Raw genomic sequence first — 11283 nt, forward strand, 5'->3', positions numbered from 1 at the left:
CCCCGCCGCGCCCCAGTCCGGGATCCGAGAGGCCGGCGCGCGGGGGCGGGCGGCTTGGAGAAGGTGGCCGCGCCCCGTGCGCCGCCGGGGGCGCCCCGGGGGAGAGGTCCCCAGCCGAGCTCCCCGGGGGACGCGCGGGCCGGCCACCGCGCTCGCTGCGCCCCAGCCCGGAAGGGTGGGAGGCGGGGCGCGCTGGGGACAGGGAGGGCGTGGCTCCAACAAAAGTAAAGTTAAAAAATCAAACTGAACGGGAGCGAAAGGCGGGTGAGTCGCTCCGCGGGCTCTTCGGTGTCCGCGCGCCCCCGAGGACGGCTGCCGGGTTTAGCGAATAAAAACCTGGCCCGTGTCAGCTTCCTGGTTTCTCGGGGGGACCATGGTGATGCAAAACGCTAGCTGGGGGGGGGGGGGGCGGGCGCGCGAGTGCGCTGGACCCTCCCCCCGCACCCCTCGTTTCTGGGCACCTTCCTGCGAATCCATGAGTATTTCCAAAGAACCATTTTTTAAACACAAGGAGACACAGGTTTAAGAGAGAGGACGAGCACCCCCACCCCACCCCCCCAAAAAAAAAAAACAAAAACGCAGCACGTGCCCCTGGTTGGGTCACTGGTTTAAACCCAAGTCGCACAATTTGGAGAAGAAATGCAGGGCGCCCCAGATCCATTTGAATTTCAGATCCACGAGAGTCCCACCCCCCCCCCCCGCAGTGTATGTCCCAGGCCATATCTGGATATACTTAGACAATAAATGAGTAGCGCGTATCTGAAACTGGAATGTTCACTGGACGTCCTCTCTTTTATCTGGCCACCCTGTCCCCGGGCATCCGGTGAAATGCGGGCCGGGAAGGGGTGTTCCCAGATGAGGCCCCGCGAACCACACTTTGAGCTCCAAAGAGAGGACATACTGACTCCACCTGGTTTGAAGGCATCTCGGCCATTCCGCGCTTGGACGCGGTGGGGGGGTGTCCTGCCGCTCAGTCCTGGGGTCGGGGAGGGGGCGGTTTTTTACAGACACCAGGCCCTGTCTGCCTGGCTTGGCCAACTGGGAGGGGGCCACAGGAAATCAAAGCCTGGCTCTGGGTGTGGCTTTCTGGCCCCTGGCTGTCAGCTTTGGGCCAGCGTTCATCTGCACATTGTGGGTGGCATTTTCCCCGGGCATTAGGCCTGCTGTCTTTGCTTGTTGCCAAATCTTGAGCTGGAATGTAAAAAATGCGTGCCCGGAGCAGGCCGTGTGCACCGGGTTGGAACAAGGAGGCGCTCTGGCCACCAGGCCCTGCCGAGCGATGGGGGGCACCCTAGACGGTCCTCGGGGGCACGTCCCCGTCCCCCTTGCCACTGTGATGGTCCTAGGTGACTAAGGTTGGTGGTCAAGGCTGGGTCCATTAGGAGCATGCTTTTCCCTTCCAGTTGCACCCAGGCAGAAAAGGGTCACAGACAAACTTTGAGAATTAAACTCTGGGTTGCAGAGTGGATGTGACTCCTCCCTCTCCCATCGGTGAGCCTGACCACAGACCTACGTCTTCCTATAAATATCCTGGGCAGGTTTTGCAACACCTTGCTGTACAAGCCAGCTTTCATCTGGAAGGATTCATAAACATTCTTCAGAAACCACAGCCTATGACTCGAAAGGCAACACAGAACAAGAATCCTGGTAAGCAAGGCGTTATAGGGCTATGACCGCCTTTATCATCCTGCCGCATTCCCTTGTGGTGCAAGGGATGTACTGAGCTCAGGAATGCGGAAAGAAACAATCCTGCCTCCTCCCCGAGGGAGCAGAAGGTCAACACCCTCACCTGTGCAGGTGTTAATACAAGAGAAAAAAAGTAGTCAGTGACGGCGGTAGCAATATATATATGTATTGCTCATTTGGAACCCAAATGTATGTATTTGCATATATCATGTGTGTGTATATATTATATGTACAAATACATATATATTACATACAGATACATGCATATATACAAATATATATTATACATGCGAATATATATACACCTGTATGGGTATATATATATGTGTGTGTATATTGAGTGTGTAGACAGTCCTCTCTCTTAAAAATTAAAAAGTATACTGTCACCTTCACAGGGTTTACAATTCATACATATTATATATTATATACATTAAATCCTAATATATTCTAGAATATAGATCCTAATATATTTTATTCTGTATATTCTAAAGGACATGTTCACCTGCTTTCACAGACTTTACAACTTATATATACATAAATGATATATAGATTATATATTTATTCTAACAGTCTATGATATATTCTTATCGATTATATATTATATTCTAACGCCCTATGATACGTTATATTCTAACATTCTATGATGTAGTCTAATCTGTTTTCTTATAGATTTTAATATATTTTTATAAATTCTAATATGTGTTCTAAAAGGCATGTTTAGCTGCCTTCAGACTTCACAATTTATATACATAATATTAGACATCTATTCTGAGAGTCTATAATGTATATTCAAGTATATTTTATTATAAATTCTAACATATGTATATATATATTGTAAAAGACATGTTCAGGGCCGCCTGGGTGGCTCAGTTGATAAGTGTCTGCCTTTGGCTAAGCTCCTGATCCCGGGATCCTGGGATGGAGTCCCACATCAGGCTCCCTGCTCTGCGGGGTGCCTGCTTCTCCCTCTGCCTCTGCCCCTCCCCCTCCTTCTGCTCTCTCTCTGACAAAAAAAAATAAAATCTTTAAAACAAATAAATAATGAAAAAATAAAAAATATGTTCGGCTGCCTTTGCAGACATTACAACTTAAATATATAATATTAGACGTATATATTATATTCTAACATTCTGTAATGTATATGGTAATATATTTTATTGTAAATTCTAATATATATAGTCTAAAAGACACGTGCAGCGACTTTTACAGACATTACAATTTATATTTACACGCATATATTTATGTGTGAAAAAATATACATATTGTTTTAAATTTTATTCATTAGAGAGAGAGCACGAGCAAGGGGAGGGGCAGAGGGAGAGGGAGAAGCAGACTGTCCATGGAGCTAGGACCCCAACATGGGCCTCCATCCCAGGACCCCGGGATCATGACCTGACCCCGGGATCATGACCTGAGCCAAAGGCAGACACTTCACCAGTTGAGCCACCTGGGCGCCCCTATATATTTTGAGTTAAATATATCTGTGTGTATTGCACTCAGTGAAATAAACCCATACTTTGGAAATTTACATGGTGGGTTTCAGTACTTTGTTCCAAGAGGCCTTCCCAGGGCTTCTGGAAAGAGATCCTTCCAACAATTCAGCAATGCATTGACTCTGGACTCAGCCAGGGATGGAAGTTGGTTTTTTTTATCGCTGCATGCCTGAAGTTCTGTCCGCTTAGGATTTGGTCTTTGGAGGCAGGCAGAAAGTTCTGGTAGGTGTGCACTTACAGGATTAGGGTCTCAGACTTCCCTCATTAGATCTCCCCGTAATGCAGATAAAGCCCTCTACTGGTTGCCCCTTGTGTCGTAGGGATAGAGCAGGGGGGTTTTCCGTGGTCAGAGTGTTTGCTCCTTGTTTCCCAGACGCGCTGTGGCAAGGGCAGGCCCTGGGGCTTGTGTTTTCGTGGACGGCCGATGAACGTTTTCTTAGCAAGGAGTGATTCCAAAACAGAGTGGCACTCACAGTTCCCAGCTTCGCAGTCGTGTGGTTCTCATTTGTTCCTGGTCACCGGACGGCCCCGTGGTGGGTCTGTGTGCGTTTCATGGGTTAGGAATTCATGGTAACCTAGTTCGTGGGTTACGTTCTGGGACAATGCTGGGCGCTTGGGCCTCCACGCATGGAGCCAGGCCCACCGTGAGTCATCAGAGGTGATGACACTTATTTTATAATTATATGTGGTAGCCACAGGAATCCGAGCCTTCCTCTAGTGTGAGCCCTGGTGTCTCACCCCCATGCAAAACAGCCCGTGTGGGCTCGAGGTGCCATATTTCCATGCAAAGGGGACCTGCTTTCCAAACCCCTCCAACCTCACTTGTTTCAGACCTGCCCCAATCTCGCCCCTCCATAAAAAAGACTCCAAATAAAAAAGGGAAAAAATGCCTTGACCCAACACGTGTTCGAACCAGGTGAAGCTGACCTCGAAAAGCCCTGTCCGGTGATGCAAACAACGTCTTCACCATGGAGACACCACACGCAGTTTGCTGGGTGGGGACCTCATGAATTCCAAGAGGGCTGAGAGCAGTTAAGTCATCCCGGGGCAGAAACAGGAGTCCTCAAATAATTGCAGATTGAAGTAAGATCAATGAGTCATCAATCACCAAAGTCAAGCAAAACCCTGAGGCTCTCTGTCTGGCCAACTTAAAAGTTTGAAAATCTGAACACATCCCAAGGCAGACGGACGTGATTTTTCGTGCACGGAGCGCTGACTTCTAAAAGTAATAATGATAATGCCTCTAAACGTGCCTATTTCCTCGGAGGTTTTTCTTGAGCGATGTCAAAGAAAACCATATAGGTTTTGCATTGACGGGGGTATAGCATTGCCTGGGCCACACCAGCCTATAATTAGACTTTGCTGAGTTTACTCTGCACCCAAGATATGCATGAGAATTGTTGCTTCTCAGACGCTGGAGAGGTTTATGGGAAATGTATTGAATGCACACGGTTGCCTCCTGCTTTGCAAAATGCAAACACATCCCCTGACCTTATCACTGGGGTCAGAGGAGCTTTGCCACTCCTTTTGGCTCCTGGGTTAGTCTCGGAAGCTTTTAAGTAACTCAGGAGCCTGAAAAAGTAACAAGAGAAAAATGGTCTCCAATGGAGTTGTGCGTTTCTCCAGCCACGGTAAATGAGACGCTAGTATGAAGCGGTTCTGTGGGATTAAATGGTATTTAGATGCTCACTTGTCTGGTCTTTAAAAATGCCAGGAAGATACCACAAGAAAAGAAAGTAAATTCTGGAAATACAAGGAGTCAAGGGGAGATAAAATCAGAACAATACAACTCGAAGAAGATCCCTGGGGCCAGTTTTCCAAATCGCGGAAGGGGACGTCGTAAACTTGTCAGAAATAGAACGACAGGGGTAGATAGAGGAATAGTTTCGACTACCCAAAAATGTGAGAAAGCTATGGAAATATAAACAAAATTAAAATACGTTGATGGGAAGCGTGCGTGGTGGATAAAGCCAAACTGATATCTGGTCCAAGGGCATGAATGCACAATTAACACTCCTGCAAAAAAGGCATAGTGGGGGTCGTTCACACAGCGAGAAAACACGTGGCTAATAAGTAACAAAGAAATGTATCGAAGCACAAAAGTGGCCGCTGTTTTTTTGTGTTTTTTTTTTTTTTTAATCCAGCTAACGTTAGAAAGATGAGCTATTCCCACAAGGACAAGAGAATTCTTACACACTCCGAGTGGCCATGTCCGTGAGTGGAACACCCGACACTGTTAGAAGGGATCGTGCATTTCGGTCTCGTCATTTTACGTGCGTGAATTTATTTTTCAAAATTAAATGTGGGATTATATGGACAGCTTTCTGATCACCGTCAGCGATGGTTATGGGCTGAATCGTGTCCCCCCAAATTTGCAGGTGGAAGCCCTAAATCCCCACACATGAGGACACGGGGAGAACACGGGGTCGAGACGCCAAGGAGAGAGGCCTCAGGGGGAGCCAGCCTCGGCCCCGCCTGGATCTCAGACTCCAGCCTCGGCCCCGCCTGGATCTGATTCCCAGCCTCCGGGACGGTCAGAGAATAAATGCGTGTCAGGTCAGTACTGTTACAGTGACCCTAGGAAAGTAATACGCCCAATATTCAAGGCAGCTTATATGATCGAGAAAAACAGAGATACGTTCAACACCCCAGATAGAGGGCTGTGTCTGCTTTTATGTTGTTCTGTTCGTGTGCGGAAATCTTTATACTCCTCGTAAATAGTAAAAAAAGGGGGGGGCGTTATGATTACATTTTAAGTAATATAGGCAGTCATCCAAATGTTATGACACACTCCGATGTTCCTTGTCTAGCAAAATGACCTAAAAAAAAAGTAGGAAAATGTCAAAAAGGCTGTGTGTGGATTTTGAGAACCTTTGTAATTTTTTGTCAGTGTTTCACACATTTTTTTATAATGAGGAAGCTGACTTGGGAGCATGAGAAATGATTTCCTGGGAGATACAGATGGAGAGGTTTGGAAACTGGTTTTGGAGGTGTGACCGATTGGATTGAGAGAGTTCTGTAAGGTCTTGCTAGGACACCTGTGCATTTAATCTTCATTTCCAGGACGGAGGAAGGAGGACATCTCCCGGTCTTATCTTCGAACCGGATCATTTCAGTTAGTTATCAGTACTTATCCCGGCAGGACTCGGAAGGGGGAAGTTGAGGAGTCTCGAAGGACTCCAGGGAGGTGTGAGCAAAGACAAAGTCACACCCTGACCTTGCCGGGAAAAGCTTGGCGAGTAGGAGTCCTGAATGGGTCAGCATCAGCCCACGGAAACACAGGTCACAGCCTGACCCGGGGAGGTGAATGATTTGTACGGAAGAGCCAGTGTGAGAGCAGGGATTCCAAAATTCTGAGAATAGGAGACTTGTCATCACATGGGAACTTGGGTTTCCTGTGATAAAGCCCGGACTTTAAAAATAGTTTGGTATTGCGGCAGAAAAAATCTGGAGCCCGGAGGGCACCTGCCATTTGCATGTGGTGGAGAGAGCAGGGCTTACCCAGGAAATGTTATGCAAGCAGGTGGATGGTGATTTCAAGTTTCTAAAAAAGAGGATTGGGTCTGCGCTCCTTCGTGCCAAAATCAATTCTGTACGTGTCAAGATGAATGTTAAAAACAAAATCACGGACTACAAAATGACAATAGGGACTTTAAAAGGGTAATAATAAAAAACGTGCAATAATAACTGCATTTGTAAAATACATATATTTTAGGGGCACCTGAGTGGCTCCGTTGGTTAAGCGTCTGTCTTTGGCTCAGGTCATGATCCCAGGGTCGTGCGATCAGCGGGGAGACTGCTTCTCCTTCTCCCTCTCTCCCTTCCCCCTGCTTGTGCTCTCTCTCTGAAATAAATAAAATCCTTAAAACAATAAAAATAAAAAACAAAATATATATAATTTATAGTATACGTAATTTATAAAAAATATGCATCATTTGGGGACAGGGAGAGTTTTCTAAGAAACCATAAAGGAAAGGCATTTTGTGTTTGTATTGTCTAGGAAAAATATATACATACTTTTATATAGACGTGTGTATCTATATACAAAATATATATGTTACAATATAATATATATGGATACATAGTAGACGAATATATATGAACATATATACAAATATAAATCTAAGTGTATATAAACATATATACATATATATAACCCTAAATATGTATGAAGCCATGTGCATATTTATGTGTGTGTATGTATATATTTATGTGTGCGTTTATAATCATTTAAATCATGCATAATTTACAAGGACATAAGCTAATTTTAAAGGCAAATGTTAGCGTGCAAAATATCCATGTGGCCTTTGTGCCCTGGATCTTGATAGTCACGTAAAGGGCTGATGCTTTTATTTCTGCTACCCTGGGAGGACTGTCATTAGGGGCTTGAGTCTGTGCCCCCAGCTGGTCCTTGGGGTAGGACGATGGGGCTTCAGGGTCTGTGCCAACCCCCGAGAAAAGTTGCTCAGCCTCTCCCAGTGGAGGAAGGAGGTTTAGCTCATGTCCCTTCCTCCCACGTGACGGGAACCATACACAGCACCCTGTGTAGGTTGGTTTTCAGGACAGCGGGCCCTGAGGCACCCTACAAGTGAGAGGATCCGTGTGTGCAAACGTTATGGAAGATTATCAGGAAGTGAACATCGGGGGGTCGTCCCATGCACCTGCCCCCTCTGGGTGTGTTTGGGGAAATGTGCCCCGGGCGTGTGAAGGCGTTTGGGGAAGACGGCTCATTGCAGGAGAGTTTGCAAGAGCAAAGGCAGACCGAGATCCCCGTCTCCTGGGGCTCAGATCCCACTGGGGAGCAATGGACAGTGAGCATTCAGAGGCGGTGAGAGGATGCGATGAGGGGGCTGGAAACACAGAAACAGCAAACTGGGAGGGCTGGAGGGAGGGGCGCGTTGACAAGGCAGTAATTATATGTTTTCACTCTAACCCTATAATTACATGGGTATAAGTGTATGTTAATATTTTATACCATATCATATATACGTGCATACAGAGATGTACGATTATTTACCTATAGATATGGGCGTGTATGTGCGTACCTAGTAGGTCTTCCAGAGGGGGTGGGATTGGAGCAAAGACCTGAAGGAGGGACGGAGCCAGTGAGCACGTGTGTGGGGAAGGGACAGAGACAGCGTGGCCCAGCCACAGAGGGTATGGCCCTAGCAGCCCTTACGATGACTTTGCCTCTTCGTCCCGGTAGGGTCGCCAGACTGAGCAAATAAAAATGCAGAGTGAGGGGCGCCCGGCTGGCTCAGTCCGTGAAGCATGAGACTCCTGACCTCGGAGTGGTGAGTTCCAGCCCCACGTTGGGTGTAGAGATGACCGATGACTTAAAAATAAAATCTTAAAAACAAAAATGCGGGATGCCCAGTGAAATTTGAATTTCACATAAACAATGTGTGTGTGTATGTATAATATAATGTATAGTCAAGATGAATTTGAATTTCAGATAAACAATGTATATATAAATATATATAGGTAATATATATAATATACATATAGTATATATATACTTAATATGTACATATTAGCATAAAATATGCATATATATGTATATATATTAGCATATAATATGTCTCCATGTAATATTTGGGACATACTTAGGTTAAATGCCAAGATGAATTTGAATTTCAGATAAACAATGTATATATAAATATATATATGAGATATATAATACATGTATAATATATATAGATAATATATAATATACATAAAGTATATATATATACTTAATATGTATATATCAGTATAAAATATGAATCTATATATATATATTAGTATATAATATGTCCCCATGTAATAGTTGAGACATACTTAGGCTAAATGCCAAGATGAATTTGAATTTCAAATAAACAATACGTAATTGTTTTAGTATAAGTATGTCCCATTCTGTATTGGGGATGTACTTATGCTCAACACCCAGCTGAATTTCAATTTCAAATAAACAATGAATAATTCCTTTATTCTAAGTATGTCCCACTTGGGACATACTCAGACTAGGCTGCCAGTTGAATTTGAATTTGAGTGTATGGCCCTTGTAATCTTTGGGACGTAATTATACTAAATGTTGAGATGGATTTGAATTTCTGATAAACAACAAATCATTGTTTTATTGTAAGTATGGCCTGTGTAACATTTGGGATATACGTACACTAATCACCGAGTTGAACCTGAATTTCAGATAAATAATGAACCATTCTGTTATTGTAAGTATATCCCATGCACTATTTGGGTTGTACATCTATTAAGGGCACAGATGAATCTGAATTTCACATAAACCACAAATAGTTCCAATAGGATAAGTATGTCCCATGCAGCATTTGGGCGTCCTTACACTAAAAACATCATTCACGGTTTAGCTGCCATTTGAATTTGGCTGTCATCCGGTGTTTTATTTGGCAACCCTGACTCCAAGCCACACGCAGCACCGTTGCCAAATTATAAGCAGGAATGTCACCTGCCAGGCTCAATTTTAAAAGGATCCTTGCAGGGGCGCCCAGGTGGCTCAGTCGGTTGAGCGTTGGGCTTCGGCTCAGGTCATGAGTGTTGAGTGTTGATTTCAGCTCAGGTCATGATCTCAGGGTCATGGGATGGAGTTTTGCCTTGGCCTCTGTGCTCAGTGTGGGGTCAGCTTGGGATTCTCTCTCTCTCTGCCCCTCCCCAAGCTTGCACTCTTTCTCTATAAATTACATCTTTTGGGGGCACCTGGGTGGCTCCGTTGGTTAAGCACCCGACTCTTGGTTTCGGCTCAGGTCGTGATCTCAGGGTCGTGGGATCGAGCCCCGCATCTGGCTGTGAGCTCAGCATGGAGTCTGCTTCAGATTCTCTCTCTCTCTCCCTCTCCTGCTGCCCCTCCCACTCGTGCCATCTCTCTCTCAAATAAATAAAATCTTTTAAAATAATCATGATAAATAAATAACATCTTTAAAAAAAATAAAATAAGAATAAATACAAGGATCCATGTGCCTGGTGGGTGGAGGATAAGCTTCAGAGGCCCAGGCTCGGGGAGAAGTCCATGGAACGTTGGGAAACCCTACAGAGTGTGGGCTTCAGCAGAGCCCCACTGATGCATGGCTCGGGGCAGGTGCTCAGATACCCAGGCACAGACACGTTTCCTATTTCCTCGAGGGATTTTGCTGAGGACCAAAGCCTCAGTGGGATGCTTCTGGGGTTCTGCAGAGACAAATTGTGGAGGCACGAGGAAATAATGAGCAGTAGGGCAGTGCAGTTGCCTCTGTAAGATGCCCTTTTGGTGGGTAGTTGAGTTCTGCAAAACCCAGAGGCTATGCACCAGTGCAGTGAACCCTGATAGACACTGTGGGTTTGCAGTGCGAATGTGCTCGTATTGGTTCAGTAATGGTAAGGCATGTACCACAGCTATGGTCGATGTAAGAGGGGAAGCGGGGTGCAGGGCCAGGCGGACGTGGGAACCACATGCCTCTGTGACCCCGAAACGCCTCCAAGCAATGACGTCTATTTATTCTGCAAAATAAAAAATAAATCGAGCCATGCCCTTCCAAGAGACAAGATCATAGCCATAAAAAGAAATACTAAAGGAAGGTGATCTGTACGTGTGTATTTGAGGGAAAGATATCAGAGTCATTTTGACAAGAAGCACCTTGCCTCACAAGATGTGAAACCATATGCCGCTCTGGGGGCTCAGGAACGCTCCTTGCAGACCGTCCAGAAGGGATCCCCGAAAGACAGGGCTTTGGGATGAGGAGGGTAAGTCAATCCAGGGTGTTGGGAGGGATCACATTAAATTCCTTGTGTTTGGTTTGACTTTCTGAACAGATGTTCCTTTGTATCAGGTGTTAAAATATGTTAATTGAAAAAGTAGCCTACGGGGTGCCTGGGTGGCACAGCGGTTAAGCGTCTGCCTTCAGCTCAGGGCGTGATCCCGGCGTTCTGGGATCGAGCCCCACATCAGGCTCCTCCACTATGAGCCTGCTTCTTCCTCTCCCACTCCCCCTGCTTGTGTTCCCTCTCTCGCTGGGTGTCTCTATCTCTGTCAAATGAATAAATAAAAATCTTAAAAAAAAAAAAAGTACCCTACAATACAATATACTAAAATAAAACAAAAATAAGACAGAACAAA

General features: G+C 45.5%; 1 long non-coding RNA gene across 1 annotated transcript; it reads left to right on the forward strand.

Moving 5' to 3' along the window:
• The first annotated feature begins 1031 nt into the window (after nt 1–1031).
• On the forward strand, nt 1032–8573 carry LOC125281160 (uncharacterized). Its single transcript, XR_007188249.2, has 4 exons — nt 1032–1647; nt 5324–5452; nt 5558–5735; nt 8386–8573. It is a non-coding gene; the product is annotated as an uncharacterized LOC125281160 (long non-coding RNA).
• Nucleotides 8574–11283: the final 2710 nt, after the last annotated feature.

This window comes from Ursus arctos, chromosome X (genome assembly GCF_023065955.2).
Source record: "Ursus arctos isolate Adak ecotype North America chromosome X, UrsArc2.0, whole genome shotgun sequence".
NCBI lineage: Eukaryota > Metazoa > Chordata > Mammalia > Carnivora > Ursidae > Ursus > Ursus arctos.